General features: G+C 43.9%; 1 long non-coding RNA gene across 2 annotated transcripts in view; it reads left to right on the plus strand.

The window, feature by feature from the left end:
* Positions 1 to 14246, plus strand: part of LOC127489400 (uncharacterized) — a 51361-nt gene that overhangs the window by 21720 nt on the left and 15395 nt on the right. For both annotated transcript variants that reach the window (XR_011385791.1, XR_011385792.1), the window contains one exon: positions 9583 to 9689. This is a non-coding gene — a long non-coding RNA (uncharacterized lncRNA). The remainder of the gene's footprint in view (positions 1 to 9582; positions 9690 to 14246) is intronic.

Consider the following 14246-nt stretch of genomic DNA (forward strand, 5'->3'; position numbering starts at 1 on the left):
ATAGAAAGCGAAACTGCACATAAGTGAGGACTACTGTATGAGCATTAAATGGACTGGTAACAGATAGCCCTGATGGGCATATGAGAAATGCCTCTAAAATAGAAAGGAGAGGTCTACAGACAAAACCATTATTTAATGTAGGGACACATAGCCATGTATTTTTGAACTGTACACCACATATGGGCGAAAACAACTTTAAAGTTTTGGAATGTATTGATACTCTGCCTAGCGCTGCAGGTGGATAAAGGATGTGCAGCCAGTAAAGTCTATGCAGATCTTCCAAAATCTTAAAAATCTGAAGCACTTCTGAATCCTAACCATTTTGGATAAGGATGTTCACCTTGTAATGATTTTTAGTGAGTTTTTTTAGGAGGCTTAGGTGGTGATGTACATCTCCATAAGCCTCTGTGAATTGTTTATTCAAGTACATTAATCCCAACAAATTTGAAGTTCATATTTGACCTTCAACTAAAGTTGATCACATGACCCATTTACTTTCTTTTTAACCTGTCCTTTCTTAGTTCTTTTAGACAATCTGTTGCTGAGTCTGGTTATATCCATATCTGGTACCACCATTGGTACCTAATAGAGCTAACACTGTTGCCACTGAAGATGGACTTTCCTCACTTTCACATGTGTATGTGACAAGAGTTTGGTGAGAGGAGACAGTGGCTGAGGGTGGTGGTGGTGACAGAAATACCATGGGAAAAGGCAATGAGAGGGATAGGAAAGAAAAAGAAACTCTTACATGCTTACCTGATAGTTCTGACTAGTGCCACTATGCATTTAGAATTATGACATACTGTATAAAAGCCTCTTTTAAGGAATTATTTTGATTTATTTGACCACATGTATTAGTTAACTTAAAGTTTTTTTTTTAAATTGAATTGTATTTAGTTACACAGAAATGCACAAATACACACACTCTCAGTGAGAGGAAAGAGGAGAGAGAGAGAGAGAAGAGAGAGAGAAAGCTTAGATCCCCTAGTTGGAGAGCTAGAGAGAGAGAGAGAGAGAGAGAGAGAGAAAGCTTAGATCCCCTAGTTGGCTCTCCAAATGCCACAATGGCAGTTAGGCCATGCAAACACTGGAGCTGAGAACCAATTCAGGTCCCCTCCTGGGTGGCAGAGACCCAAGTACTTGAGCTATCACCTGCTGCCTCCCAGAATGTACATTAGCAGGAAGCTAGAAATGGGGGGTAGAACTGAGATTCAGATCAGACACTGATATGGGATGTGGGCATGTTAACTGGCTTTTTAACCACCAGGTCAAATGTCTGAACCTTTTTACTTTTAATGTTTGTTTTCTTTCTCCAGTTGTACTACAAATGATTATGTATCATGTGTAGATTTATCTTTATATTCCTTGAAATTTTACAGTTTTGCTTTAAAACCTGTGTGTGTGTGTGTGTTATCATTGTTAAAATATTTTGAGCTTCACTGTCAATATGGGAACCATTAGCCATATAAATTTTGACTTAAATTAATTAAAATAAAATATGTAATTCTTCAACTGCATTAGCCATATTTCAACTTCTCAGTTACTATGTGTGATGAGTGGTTACCATTTTGGACAGTTAGTTATGGAATATTTCTGTGTTCTCAGAAAATTTTGTTGGATAGTGGTGGTATAGAACTTGTACAGTGAATGATGGATTCACTTAAATTGTAACTTATTTTCATCTTTAAAAAGAAAATATTTAACAGAAACATCTATTTCTATTTTTATAATATTCCATGAGTCCATCTAGTGTTGGAAAACATGCTTTAAGAGATAAGATGGAGACCAGCATCATTGTGCAATGGGTTAAGCCACCACCTTTGACAGCAGCACCCTGTACGAGGGCAGGTTTCAGTCCCAGACGCTCTGCTTCTGATCCAGCTCCCTGCTAATGCCTGAAGAAAAAGCAGTGGAGGATGGCCCAAGCACTTGGGCCCCTGCCACTCATGTGGGAGAATGGATGGATTTCCAAGCTCCTGGCTTTGGCCTTGCTCAGCCCTGGGTATTGGGGCCATTTTGGAGGTGAGCTGGTGGAAAGAGGATCTCTCTCTATCTCCCTCTCTGTCTGTGACTCTACCTTTCAAATAAATAAATCCATTTTTTTAAAAAAGAGGTAAAATGACCTTTTAATTAGGACTTGGGATTTTGCTAAATAAATGCCTATTTTTAAATTGTTGGAAAAAAATTTGTTCTTGACTGTATAAGTATTTCCTTTTCAGTACTGCTTACATTACAAACTGTGTGGCCAATTCTTTACCTTGTTATAGAAAGCTAGACATCAAGCTTATGTCAGTTATCCTACATACCAACGTAAATGAGGTAGGATGGCAGTAAGAAGAGAGTGGGGGAGATATGCAGAGAAACGTCTCAAAGAAGGGAATTTTTCCTTATGTATTGATGATATCAGAAATGCCTTTAGGGGCAAGTATTTGGCCTATCAGTTAAGATGCCTACATCCCACATTGGAGTACCTAAATTTGATCCCTAGCTCCAGTTCCTGATTTCAGCTTCTAGCCAAGGTGGACCCTGGAAGACAGTGGTGATGCCCAAAGTACTTGAGTCCCTACCACCCATATTGGAGCTGTGGATTGAATTCCTGGCTACCAGCTTTGGGCTGGTCCAGGCCTGGCTGTGCAGCCATTTGGGGAATGGACCAGTGGATGGGACATCTCTTTTTCTATCTCTGTTTCACTCTATATCTCTCTGTCTCTCAAGTAAATCAAGAAAAAAATCAAAAGAAATCACAGTAGACCACAGAATAGAAAATTTATTCACTTCAGATAATTTCACAGAGATTTCCTGGTACAGTGTCCTTTCCTCACCTCATTCCTAAATGTTGATCCTGTTTTAAAAAAAAAACAGAATTACCTATTATATATTATAGTTTTATGAAATTAAAAATGAGGTAAAAACATTCCATAAAGTTAAAATTATGCACATTTTCTTTTTTTTTTCTTTTTACAGGCAGAGTGGACAGTGAGAGAGAGAGACAGAGAGAGAAAGGTCTTCCTTTGCCGTTGGTTCACCCTCCAATGGCCGCCGCTGCAGCCGGCGCACCGCGCTGATCCGATGGCAGGAGCCAGGATCCAGGTGCTTTTCCTGGTCTCCCATGGGGTGCAGGGCCCAAGCACCTGGGCCATCCTCCACTGCACTCCCTGGCCATAGCAGAGAGCTGGCCTGGAAGAGGGGCAACCGGGACAGAATCCGGCGCCCCGACCGGGACTAGAACCCAGTGTGCCGGCGCCGCAAGGTGGAGGATTAGCCTATTGAGGCACGGCGCCGGCCTTCTTGATTGCTTTTATGAAAGAATAATTGAATTTCCCTACTTTAATGTGACTTTAGAGACTGCTAAATTTTAGTTTTGAAGGAAAAATATATGTTTTTGTACAAAATCAGGTATTATATCTGACAGTCCATAAGGTTTTTTTAAATTCAGTTCTTTATGTCCTTGTGGATATTGAGGTGGAATCTCAGGATTTCTCAGTTCAAACCTTAACCTAAAAATCATCGTAACTCTAGCAGTCAGTCCTCATGCAGGGAGGTGTTCTTTGCTTTTGTTTCAGTGGGGCCTCCTCATATGGGAACATGTTTCATCTAGACATATGAAGATGTTCGTATTAGGCTGATGATAATTGTGCATTCTGTTTTTATATGTATTTAAAATGTGTCAGTGATGTGCCCTGATGTTTCATTATGGAGGGAAAAAAGCACTCCCAGGCCACAGCAGAGAGCCGGACTGGAAGAGGAGCAACCGGGACAGAATCCAGCGCCCAGACCCGTGTAGCAGACTAGAACCTGGGATGCTGGCACCGCAGGCGGAGGATTAGCCCACTGAGCCGCGGCGCCGGCTGTACATCATTTTTTAAAACAATTAAATTTAACAGTGAGTGGCCATGCCTCTGCCGCTGCTGTTAAGGCAGAGGCCATGGAGGCCATGGAGGTGGAGGCCGAGGCCCCGGCGCAGGGGGCGCGCCCAGGGCTGCCCCTCCGAGAAGCCGGAGCTGGTGACAGGTGCCAAGGTGTGCAACACGAGGGCGCAGCTCAGGAACCCGGCACCAGGTCTTGCCGCTGCCGCTCCTCGCCTCCTCCTTTGACCAGAACGCACTGGCCCCCAGCTGTGGCACCGGCAAACCACTGGACAGCCGCACCCTCCACGCCCTCAAGAACCACTGCAGGAACTTAAAAGAGAGTGAGAGGAACGCCATCGCGGCCGGCGTGTGCCCCAATGCGCGCCAGGTCCTGCGCCAGAGCTGGATGCCCAAGCTGAAGCTGCTCACCCAAGGGCGACCCTACACCGCCTGCATCAGCGACTCCGGCAAGATGGAGCCCGAGGTGATGGGCGGGGAGTACAGCTTCCAGCGGGCCAGCTATGGGGCGAGGCGGCCCCTCGGCCGGCCGAGGCCCTGCAGTAACCGCGCCCCCACACCGCACCCGGGAGGGCCGTCACACTCCCCCACTCCACCCGGGGGGGCCGTCACACTCCCCACCCCACCCGGGGGGGGCGTCACACTCCCCCACCCCACCCAGGGGGGCCATCACACTCCCCCACCCCATCCAGGGGGGGGCCATCACACTCCCCCCCACCCCACCCAGGGGGGCCATCACACTCCCCTCACCCCACCCCGGGGGGGCGTCACACTCCCCCACCCCACCCAGGGGGGCCATCACACTCCCCCACCCCATCCAGGGGGGGGCCATCACACTCCCCCCACCCCACCCAGGGGGGCCATCACACTCCCCCCACCCTACGCGGGGGGTCCGTCACACTCCCCTACCCCACCTGGGGGGACCGTCACACTCCCCCACCCCCATGTCCTCACACACACCTTGATCAGGAGCTACTGTCTGTCCCTCCCCAGGCCCCGCGGGGGTCGCTGCATATTCCTGGGTCCCCTCCTCCATCCCAGCCCCTTCCCCAGTGTGAGCTGCTGGCCGGGGTGGGCAGGGCCGGCAAGGGCGGGCAGGCAGGGGCGGGGGGCAGGCCCGGGTTTCCTTCTTCCACACATGGCTCCCCCCTTCCCTCACCCCAAGCTTTGTGCCCCCCCCACACACACACACCAGTCCGGGCACCGGGCAGGGGCCTGCCTGGTGGAAGTCCTTCCTCAGCCTCCACTAAGACTGGAGGGGGGCGCTCAGGACCCCTCCGCACCCCCACCCATCCCCCAGTGCTTCCAGGCCTCCAAAGCGCCTTCCTGCCTCCTCCTCAGTCCCTGCGCCTGGGGGCCGGGGCAGGCGAGGCCGTGGGCACTGCCCGTGGTACAGCCGAGCCAACAGGCTCAGAGCAATGCCACAAGCAGCCTAAGGTGGCTGGGGTGGCAGCCCAGCACCTGCTCTCACCCCTCCATCCTGCCCGTGTCCCCTGGAGCCCCAGGGAGGGAGATCCTCAGCCAAGGAGCCTCTTGTGTGTGTGTGTGTGTGTGTGTGTGTGCATGCGCACGTGCAACTTGAATGAAGGTAAAAGGCAGAGTGGACCCGGGTTGGAATGGGGGGCGGGGAGCAGGCTGGGAGGGGTGGGGCTGCTGTCCTCTCCTCCGCTTCCCACCCCCGCCCCTGCCCTGCCGCCCCCACCCACCCGGGACAGGACCCAGCCCCTACCCGTGTACAGAACATTTTTTTAGCTACTGAAATATTTTAGTATAAGATTTCCTTTTATTTTTCAAACCACCTGGACTGGGTCTGACCCCACCAGCCCACCTGCAGGTCCCCAGTGGGGGTGGGGGCGCACTGTGGAAGGCAGGATATGGGGGGGACGTGTGCTGGGCAGGCAAGCGGAGTGCGCGTGCGTGTGTGTGGAGTGTGGCTGCGTGTTCCTGACACGGGACCCATGGGTCTGACCTGCTTCCCTCCCTCCCTCAAATTCTCTGCCCCCCCCCCACTGCTGTATTTCAAGGGAGGTCCCTGGCCTTGGCTGGTTGGGTGGGCCTGGTTCCCCCAGGGGCAGAGCAGGGTCTGCTTGGGCCGCTGGCAGTTTTTCTCACCATTCCTCTCGTTCTCACCTAGGGCAAGTGTGTGTGTACACGAGTGTGTGTGCATAAGTGTGTGCGCACATGTGCACACGGAGGCTTCTTCCCCACCCCCACACCTCTCGCCTTCTCCCCCCCATTACCAACCTTTCTGCCCCCTGGCTCTGACTTCTGTGTACACCTTGTGCCCGAAGATCTCGCTTTCCAGGTGGAGCATTTTAGGGGAGGTTCCGGTGTGGGGTGGGGAGGACCAAAGGGGGTCGCCCCACACTATACCCTTCCAACAGCGTCACCACCAGCCTGCTTTGGTGGGGAGTCTCAGCCTGGCCCGTGCCTTAGCCCCCAGCCACCTCGAGTGTGTATGGGGGGGTCGGCACCCCCTGCTAAAACACAAGCTCCTTAGTCCCCACCCCATCCCCGCCCCAGCGCTGACCCCAAAGCACAATATCCTGGTCTCTTGGCAAGCAGCTGGGGCCGAGGGTGGGCGGGGGACTCCAGCCAGACCCTCAGAGAACAGTGGGCGTGCCCAGGTGTGTCCAGGCCTCCAAGGCCTGAGTAGGCACACCGGCTCCCTGGAACTGGGGTTCTCCTCCCTCCCCACCTTTTCCTGCGGTGGGGGCACTCTGCAGTGCCAGGGCCAAGTGGCAGAGCCCAGTGGTCTTCAGGGACCCCAGGAGGTGGCCCCTGGCTTCCGGGCCTGGGGGGGCAGGCCGGGGGGGTGCAGGGGGAGGGAACTTCCCACCAGGAGAGCCAGACAGGGAGCCTTAGCCCAGGAGCACCCCCCCCCCGAAGGCGGCCAGCTGCTGTCCCTTCCCTGAACTTCTGTAAAGGAGGAGCGGCGTCTGGAAATGTGAACCCCGGAGTATCCGTGATAGAATAAACTAAACGCCTTTGTGACAGAAAAAAAAAATTCTAGTCTCATACAAATTTATGTTCATATCTTTGGAAAATATTACTTAATATAATTAGAAATAGATATTCCTATGTAATCATCAGCTACATGTACTTACTATTTATAAGGGTTCATTGCATAGTCTAGTGCATTTCCATGTCAGAGAAAACTATTTCGGGATGAGGCGCTATCTAAGCAGGAATTCTTAAGGGGGAGGGCATCAGTTGCTGCTGTGAAAGTTTGATTTCCTGAGAAATGATGATGACACTGATGGCCGTTGTTTTTAGTCAGGCACAGTGTTCCTTTCTGAGGGATAGGTTCAGAGTCCTCAACACAGTAGTTCCATGACAGCCTCTGGTCCATTAACATCAGTGTAGAGATGAAACCTACATAGGGTGCCTCTCCCAACTTGGTGCTGATTGTTTTCAGGGACCCAGTGCCTGCAAGGTAGAATAGTCACCACTAGATGGCACTCCAGCCTTTAAAAGGAACCCTTCAATGCCCATGCCTCTAAACTATTCCATTCAAGGCTTTTGTACACCTAAATGACCCAGGTTATGAACCCTCACAACAGCTGTTGTTAACCTACCTTCTGAGTGCAACTGGTGAAAACTCATCTCTATGTCCTTAATTGTGGTACTCAAAAATGAAACATTTGGGGAAGAAATCACGGATTTCAACCTTGCCTTGTTGCTAGAAGCAATTTTGCCCATAATATCTGGAGTATCATGTGTCCTTCTAGTGTCTCTTGTCTTCCATCTTATTCCAGGGAGGTGTGTTTTCTAATTCTAATTCCTTTTTTCTCTCCACCAATTATTTAGTTTTTTTCTGAACCTTAGTTTCCTCATTTGGAAAGGAAGATAAAAACACTCTCTCCAGAGGGTTATTGCAGAGGTTAGAGGAGATTTATGTAAAATATTTGTTCATAAATAGAATTTTTGACATTTTGATGACATCATTGTTAGAGTTTTGCTATTTATTTGTGCTCTCTCTCTCTCTCTTCTTCCCTCCCTCCTACCCACACACTCCTTCTCTCCACATACCTCTATTGTGAGTATTCATGAAAAAAAAATGTGTCTCAAGATAGAACCATACATGAATTTTGAAATGTTTGCACTGAACTTTTTTTTCCATGAACTTTTTGATGTACTCTTATATATACGTTTTTATATAAGACAAAATTTAGCAATTTCTTTTTACTTCAGTTGCACTTCTGGAGGTCTTTGGGGAAGATGCGTCTTTCCTGTGGTCAGATTTTTGAGCTTCAGGCGTTCAGTCAGTCATATTCATGGCTGTTAGCCTAGTATGTGAGATTGTCTTCTCCTCAGATGATAGGGTGTGGTGGGTAATGACTGTAAGCACATGTGGATAGGATGACTAGAGGTTCCAGTGGCTTTCTTTTCAGCAAGCCTCTCAAGATATTGTTACCAGGGTTTCAGCATTGATGATAAATTTTAAATTATAGGTTTATTTGTGACATTATGAAATTTGAGAAAAATTCATAAAGCCAATCTTACTTGCCTCCACTGTTGACAAATGATTTTTTTTTAAAGATTTATTCATTTATTTGGAAGTCAGAGTTACAAAGAGAGAGAGGAGAGGCAGAGAGAGAGAAAGGTCTTCCACCCAGTGGTTCACTCCCTAATTGGCCCCAGTGGCTGGAGCTGTGCTGATCTGAAACCAGGAGCCAGGTGATTCTTCCTGGTCTCCCATGTGGGTGCAGGTGCCCAAAGACTTGGGCCATCTTCTACTGTTTTCCCAGGCCATAGCAGAGGGCTGGATTAGAAGTGGAGCAGCTGGGTCTTGAACTGGCTCCCATATGGGATGCTGGCACTTCAGGCAAGGGTGTTAACACGCTGAACCACAGCGCTGGCCCCGAAAAATGATTGTTAGTGTTTGGTTTGGTACAAAATGCAGGGAATATGGGTCTAATTCCTTTATTCAAACTCAGTAAATGAGTTGGGACAATGAATTTCCAGTTGTTTCCCAAGAGCAGATTTATTTGTATATTAATGAGGCACGGGTGTTAGGCCCCTGGTGCCTGCATGCCTGGGAGGCGTACTTCAGTTGTTTATCTACTCAGCCATAGGTACTGCGAGGTATTCAGGCTTGCCTTTAGCAGTTTTTACAGTGAGGGTTTTTAATTTTTAATTTTTTTTTCAAATTTACCCATACCTGTTAAAATTTTAGAACTGATCATGTAGAGAGAAATTGCAGATTTCAATAGTGAATAGCAATAACAGCTAAAGTAAGTAGTCTCACTATACTTAACTGCCCAGCCTAACATTAAAGAGAAACAGGTTTATCTACACGAATATCTCATGTGATAAATCAGTGTAATAAACAATTCACCTTTCTGTGTGTATTTTTTGAAATATGTCTTTGGCAGTCAAGTATGTATTGGAGTCAAGTGTTTATATTAATATTCATTTTTTTGTTTATTCACTGAACTGCACTACCAGCATTTTAGTGGAGATAGAATAGCCTCCTTAAACTTTATGAATTTCAGTCACTGGCATAATTATAGCTATCTACATATTCATTAAATGTACAGAAGAACTGTCTCCCAAAAGACAGCCATGCATTCAGAAACAGTACACAATTAAATATACATGATTTAAAAGTTTTGTTTCTTAGGCTTGTTTAAAATTAATTTCCTATAGCGTTCCTTTCTAAGCAGAAGAATTCTAACAAAGGGATTCCCGTGCTTTGGTTTCTTTCCTGTAGGAAAGAATGGGAAGAACAACTTGTAAACAACAATTACTTGGCAACAAGGGCAGAAGGGGATTCATGGGCAGCTGAGAAGCAGCAGGTTCCGCAGCATTTGCTGGAAGGTAAGAAGAAAATATTTATTTACAGTTTGTGATTGCAATAGATCAACACATGACCTGATGCCCTGGAAGATTACCCATGAAGGGGATCACTGAATTTTCTGAGAGACTTCGCTCCTAGTCATTTGGCCATTCATGTTTATCTTTCACAGGACATTTACTAATGAGATGAGCCACCTTAGTCCTGAGTAACTGGTGATGATAAAATAACCATCTTTTCTTCTTTGGATGGTGCAAACATCAGAGCAACACTTTGACGTTCTCCAAAAATGTTTGCAGAAACTCTTGAGCTGGGCAGGAAAGGGAGGGGGCAATTAGCTTTCAGGTTCTTACTGCATCAAGTGCCATCATCTAGTCATCCTCTCTTTTCCTTTCATAAATAGAGGATCGGAAGAATTTTTTACAATTCTTTTGCTTAAAATCACAAAGTCAAGACAACAAGGAGAAATAGAAGGAAATTGGGCTAGTGTCTTTGGAAGGGAAGAAGCTTTGGTTATCAAAACTGGTAATGATAATCAGCAGCCATGTTTTAAGTGCTTTGAAATAGTACCCCCTTTTGTTCTCCAAAAATGAATTAATTGGGATTTAGACTGGTTTCTAAAATGACTTCTACTGAAAGTTTTTAGGATTATCTGTATAAATTGAGCATACTGTGTCTGTGCAAGTAAAGACAGAATGAAATGCTGAGACAGTTTTAGATTTAGTAATTTAGATTCAATAATTCAAATGCATTTTTCTTCTATTGTATGCAGGCAGTAAAGGCAGGAAACCTGCTGCTAGACTATTTGTATACAAATATTTGTATAACACCCAGTTCCCTGTTGTTTAACTTTTAATACTCATTTGCAAAAAATAAATGCAAATCCAGATTTATTTTAATGTTTTATTAAATAAATTAAAACAGATTTTTCTTTTCAAGCATTAAATCACAATGTACAGCACATTAAGGACAGAGATCCTACATGAGGAGTAAGTGCACAGTGACTCCTGTTGTTCACTTAACAAATTGACACTCTTGTTTATGGCATCAGGAATCACCCTAGGCTCTTGTCATGAGTTGCCAAGGCTATGGAAGCCTTTTGAGTTCACCGACTCTGATCATATTTAGGCAAGCTCGTAGTCAGAGTGGAAGTTCTCTCCTCCCTTCACAGAAAGGTACCACCTTCTTTGATGACCTGTTCTTTCCACTGGGATCTCACTCGTGGAGATCTTTCATTTAGGTCATTTTTTTTTTTTTTTGCAAGAGTGTCTTGGCTTTCCATGCCTGAAATACTCTCATGGGCTTTTCAGCCAGATCCACATGCCTTAAGGGCTGATTCTGAGTCCAGAGTGCTGTTTAGGACATCTGCCATTCTATGAGTCTGCTGTGTATCTTGCTTCCCAGGTTGGATCGTTCTCTCCCTTTTTTATTCTATCAGTTAGTATTAGCAGACACTAGTCTTGTTTATGTGATCCCTTTGGCTCTTAGTCCTATCATTATGATCAATTGTGAGCAGAAATTGATCACTTGGACTAGTGAGATAGCATTGGTGCATGCCACCTTGATGGGATTGAATTGGAATCCCCTGGTATGTTTCTAACTCTACCGTTTGGGGCAAGTCAGCTTGAGCATGTCCCAAATTGCACATCTCTTCCCTCTCTTATTCCCACTCTTATATTTAACAGCGATCACTTTTCAGTTAAGTTTCAACACTTAATAATAACTGTGTATTGATTACAGTATTCAACCAAAGGTATTAAGTAGAACAAACAAAAAAATACTAAGAGGGATAACGTATTAAGTTGTTCATCGACAGTCAGGGCAAGGGCTGATCAAGACACCATTTCTCACAATGTTCATTTCACTTCAACAGGTTTCCTTTTTGGTGCTCAGTTAGTTGTCACCGATCAGGGAGAACATATGATATTTGTCCCTTTGGGACTGGCTTATTTCCCTCAGCATAATGTTTTCCAAATTCCTAACAGGGATCACTTTTCAGTTAAAATTTAAACACCTAAGAATAATTGTGTGTTAGTTACAGAGTTCAACCAATAGTACTAGAACAAAAAAATACAAAAATGGATAAAGTATTACATTGTACACTATGAGAAACAGTGACTTGATCAATATATTTTAATCATGTATTTTTCTACTTTTTATTATAATTATAAATTGTAATCATGTATATTTATAGGTTATAAAGTTATGTGGTTTGTGACTACCATATAGATAGATTAAATCAAACTAATTAACCTATTCATCATCTCAAATATTTGACATTTCTTGTGGTGAGAACATCTGAGAATTATTCTCTTAGTGAAGTTGAAATAAATAGTACTCAATGATTACCTCTATCACCATGCTGTATATTAAACCTCAAAAATTAAAAAAGCCTTTCTGAGCTTTGTACCCACAGATTATCATCTCCCTGCTTTCCCCTATTCCCCAACCTCTGATAACTACCATTCTACCATCTACTTCTATGACTTCCATTATTTTAGCTTCCACATATTAGTGAGAACTTGATCATTGGTCTTTTTGTGTATGGTTTGTTTTGGTATAATGTTTTCCAGTTCATCCATGTTGCCCTCAATGATAGAATCTCTTCCTTTTTTAAAAGGCTAAATGTTAAAACAAAAAAGGCTAAATGTTATTTCTTTATACACACACACACACACACACACACACACTTCACACACTTTTTTTTATCTGTTAATGGACACTTAGGCTGATTTCATATCTTAGCTATTATGAAAAATGTTGAAATGAATATAGGCAGGCAGACATTTATTCCATATACTATGTTAAAATCTTTCCAGTAAGACACTTTGAAGCAGTATTGATGAATCATATAGTGGTTTTAGTTTTAGTATTTTATCTCAACTTTATGGTGGCTGTACTAATTTATGTTTCCACCAAAGGTGTATGGTGCTTATCTTTTTCTCCACATCCTTGCTAACACTGGACTATCCTTTGTCTGTCTGAGAAGAGGCACTCTAACAGGTGTGATGTTTTAATTTGCATATCCCTAAAGATTAGTGATGTTGAACCTTTTAAGGTTAGCCTTTAGTTTGTCTTCTTTTGAAAAACATCTATTCAAATCCTTCTTTTGAGAACCATTCATTCAGACCCATTTTTGAGTTGTTTGAATACTTATATATTTTATATATTAAACCCTATCACATATGTGGATTGTCAGTATTTCCTCCCAATCTGTAGGTTATCTCTTTGCTCTGTTAATTGCTTTCTTTGCTATACAGAAGCTTTTAGTTTTGATGTAATCTCATTGCCTTCGTTTCTATTGTCTGCATTTTGTCAAATCTAAAAAAAAATACTGCCTAGACCAACACTGCATAGCTTTTCCTCTGTATTTGCTTTAGTAGTTGCACCATTTCATTTAATTTAATCCACTTTGAGTCAATTTTTATATTTAGTGCAAGATAATGTCCCAGTTCATTGTTGTTTAATTGAATATACAGTTTTCCTAGCATCACATATTGAAGAGACTGTCCATTCACATTGTATATTCTTGTCACATTTATCGAAATTCCATTGGTATAGTTGCATGGGTTCTTTTCTTGACCTTCGGTTCTATTGCACTGACCAGTATGTCTAATTTTATGCCAGTACCATGTTATTTTAATTACTATTGCATGTAGTATAGTTTGAAATAAGGTAATGCGATGTCCTAGCTTTGTTCTTTTTGCTTATGATTCATTTCACTGGACTATTTGTTTTTCTTGTTCCATATTAATTTTAGGATTTTTTCTATATATGAAAAATGATGAGGGTGGGAGTGTGGGTCAGAGGGAGGGTAAAAAATATCACTGTGCTCCTAAATCCATATGTAGGCAACACATGAAATTTGTTCACCTTATATAAATAAAAATTATTTACAAAAAGGAAGTTGATGTTGGAAATTTGATGGATATTGTTTAACAGATTAGTTCAAGTAATATTACTTCAGCAATATTCTTGTAATCCATGAACATGGGATATCTTTTCATCTATCTGTGCTCTCTTCAGTTGCTTTTATTAATGTTTATAATTTTGGGGGTATAAGTCTTTCACTTCCTTGGTTAAATTTATCCCTAATTATTTACTTACCTATTATTTATTTATTTATTTTCTTATGGTAATTGCTAAGTGCAGTTGGTCTAAATTCTTTTGTTTGTTTAAGAAAGTTCATCATTTGGTGTAGAGAAATGTTATTGGTTTGGGCGTTTTAACTTTCTAGTATTTAGTACTATGTAAATTTGTTTAAATCAAGTTACTTCACATATTTGAGAGAGAAACTTAGTTATTTTAAGTATTGATCAGTTGCCTTTGGGGGCTACATGGTATAGTGGGTTGAGCCATGGCCTGCAATGCAAGAATCCCTAGGGTTGCTAGTTCTAATCCTGGCTGCACTGTTTCCAATCCAGCTGCCTGCCAATGCATCTGAGAAAGCAGTGGAAGATGGCCCAAGTACCTAGGATCCCTGGATCCAAGTACCATGAGAGACTTGGTTGAAGCTCCTGGCTTCAGCCTAGCTCAGCCCTGGGTGTTGCAGCCATTTGGGGAGTGAACCAGCAGACTGA

This window comes from Oryctolagus cuniculus, assembly GCF_964237555.1.
Source record: "Oryctolagus cuniculus chromosome 17 unlocalized genomic scaffold, mOryCun1.1 SUPER_17_unloc_3, whole genome shotgun sequence".
Taxonomy (NCBI): domain Eukaryota; kingdom Metazoa; phylum Chordata; class Mammalia; order Lagomorpha; family Leporidae; genus Oryctolagus; species Oryctolagus cuniculus.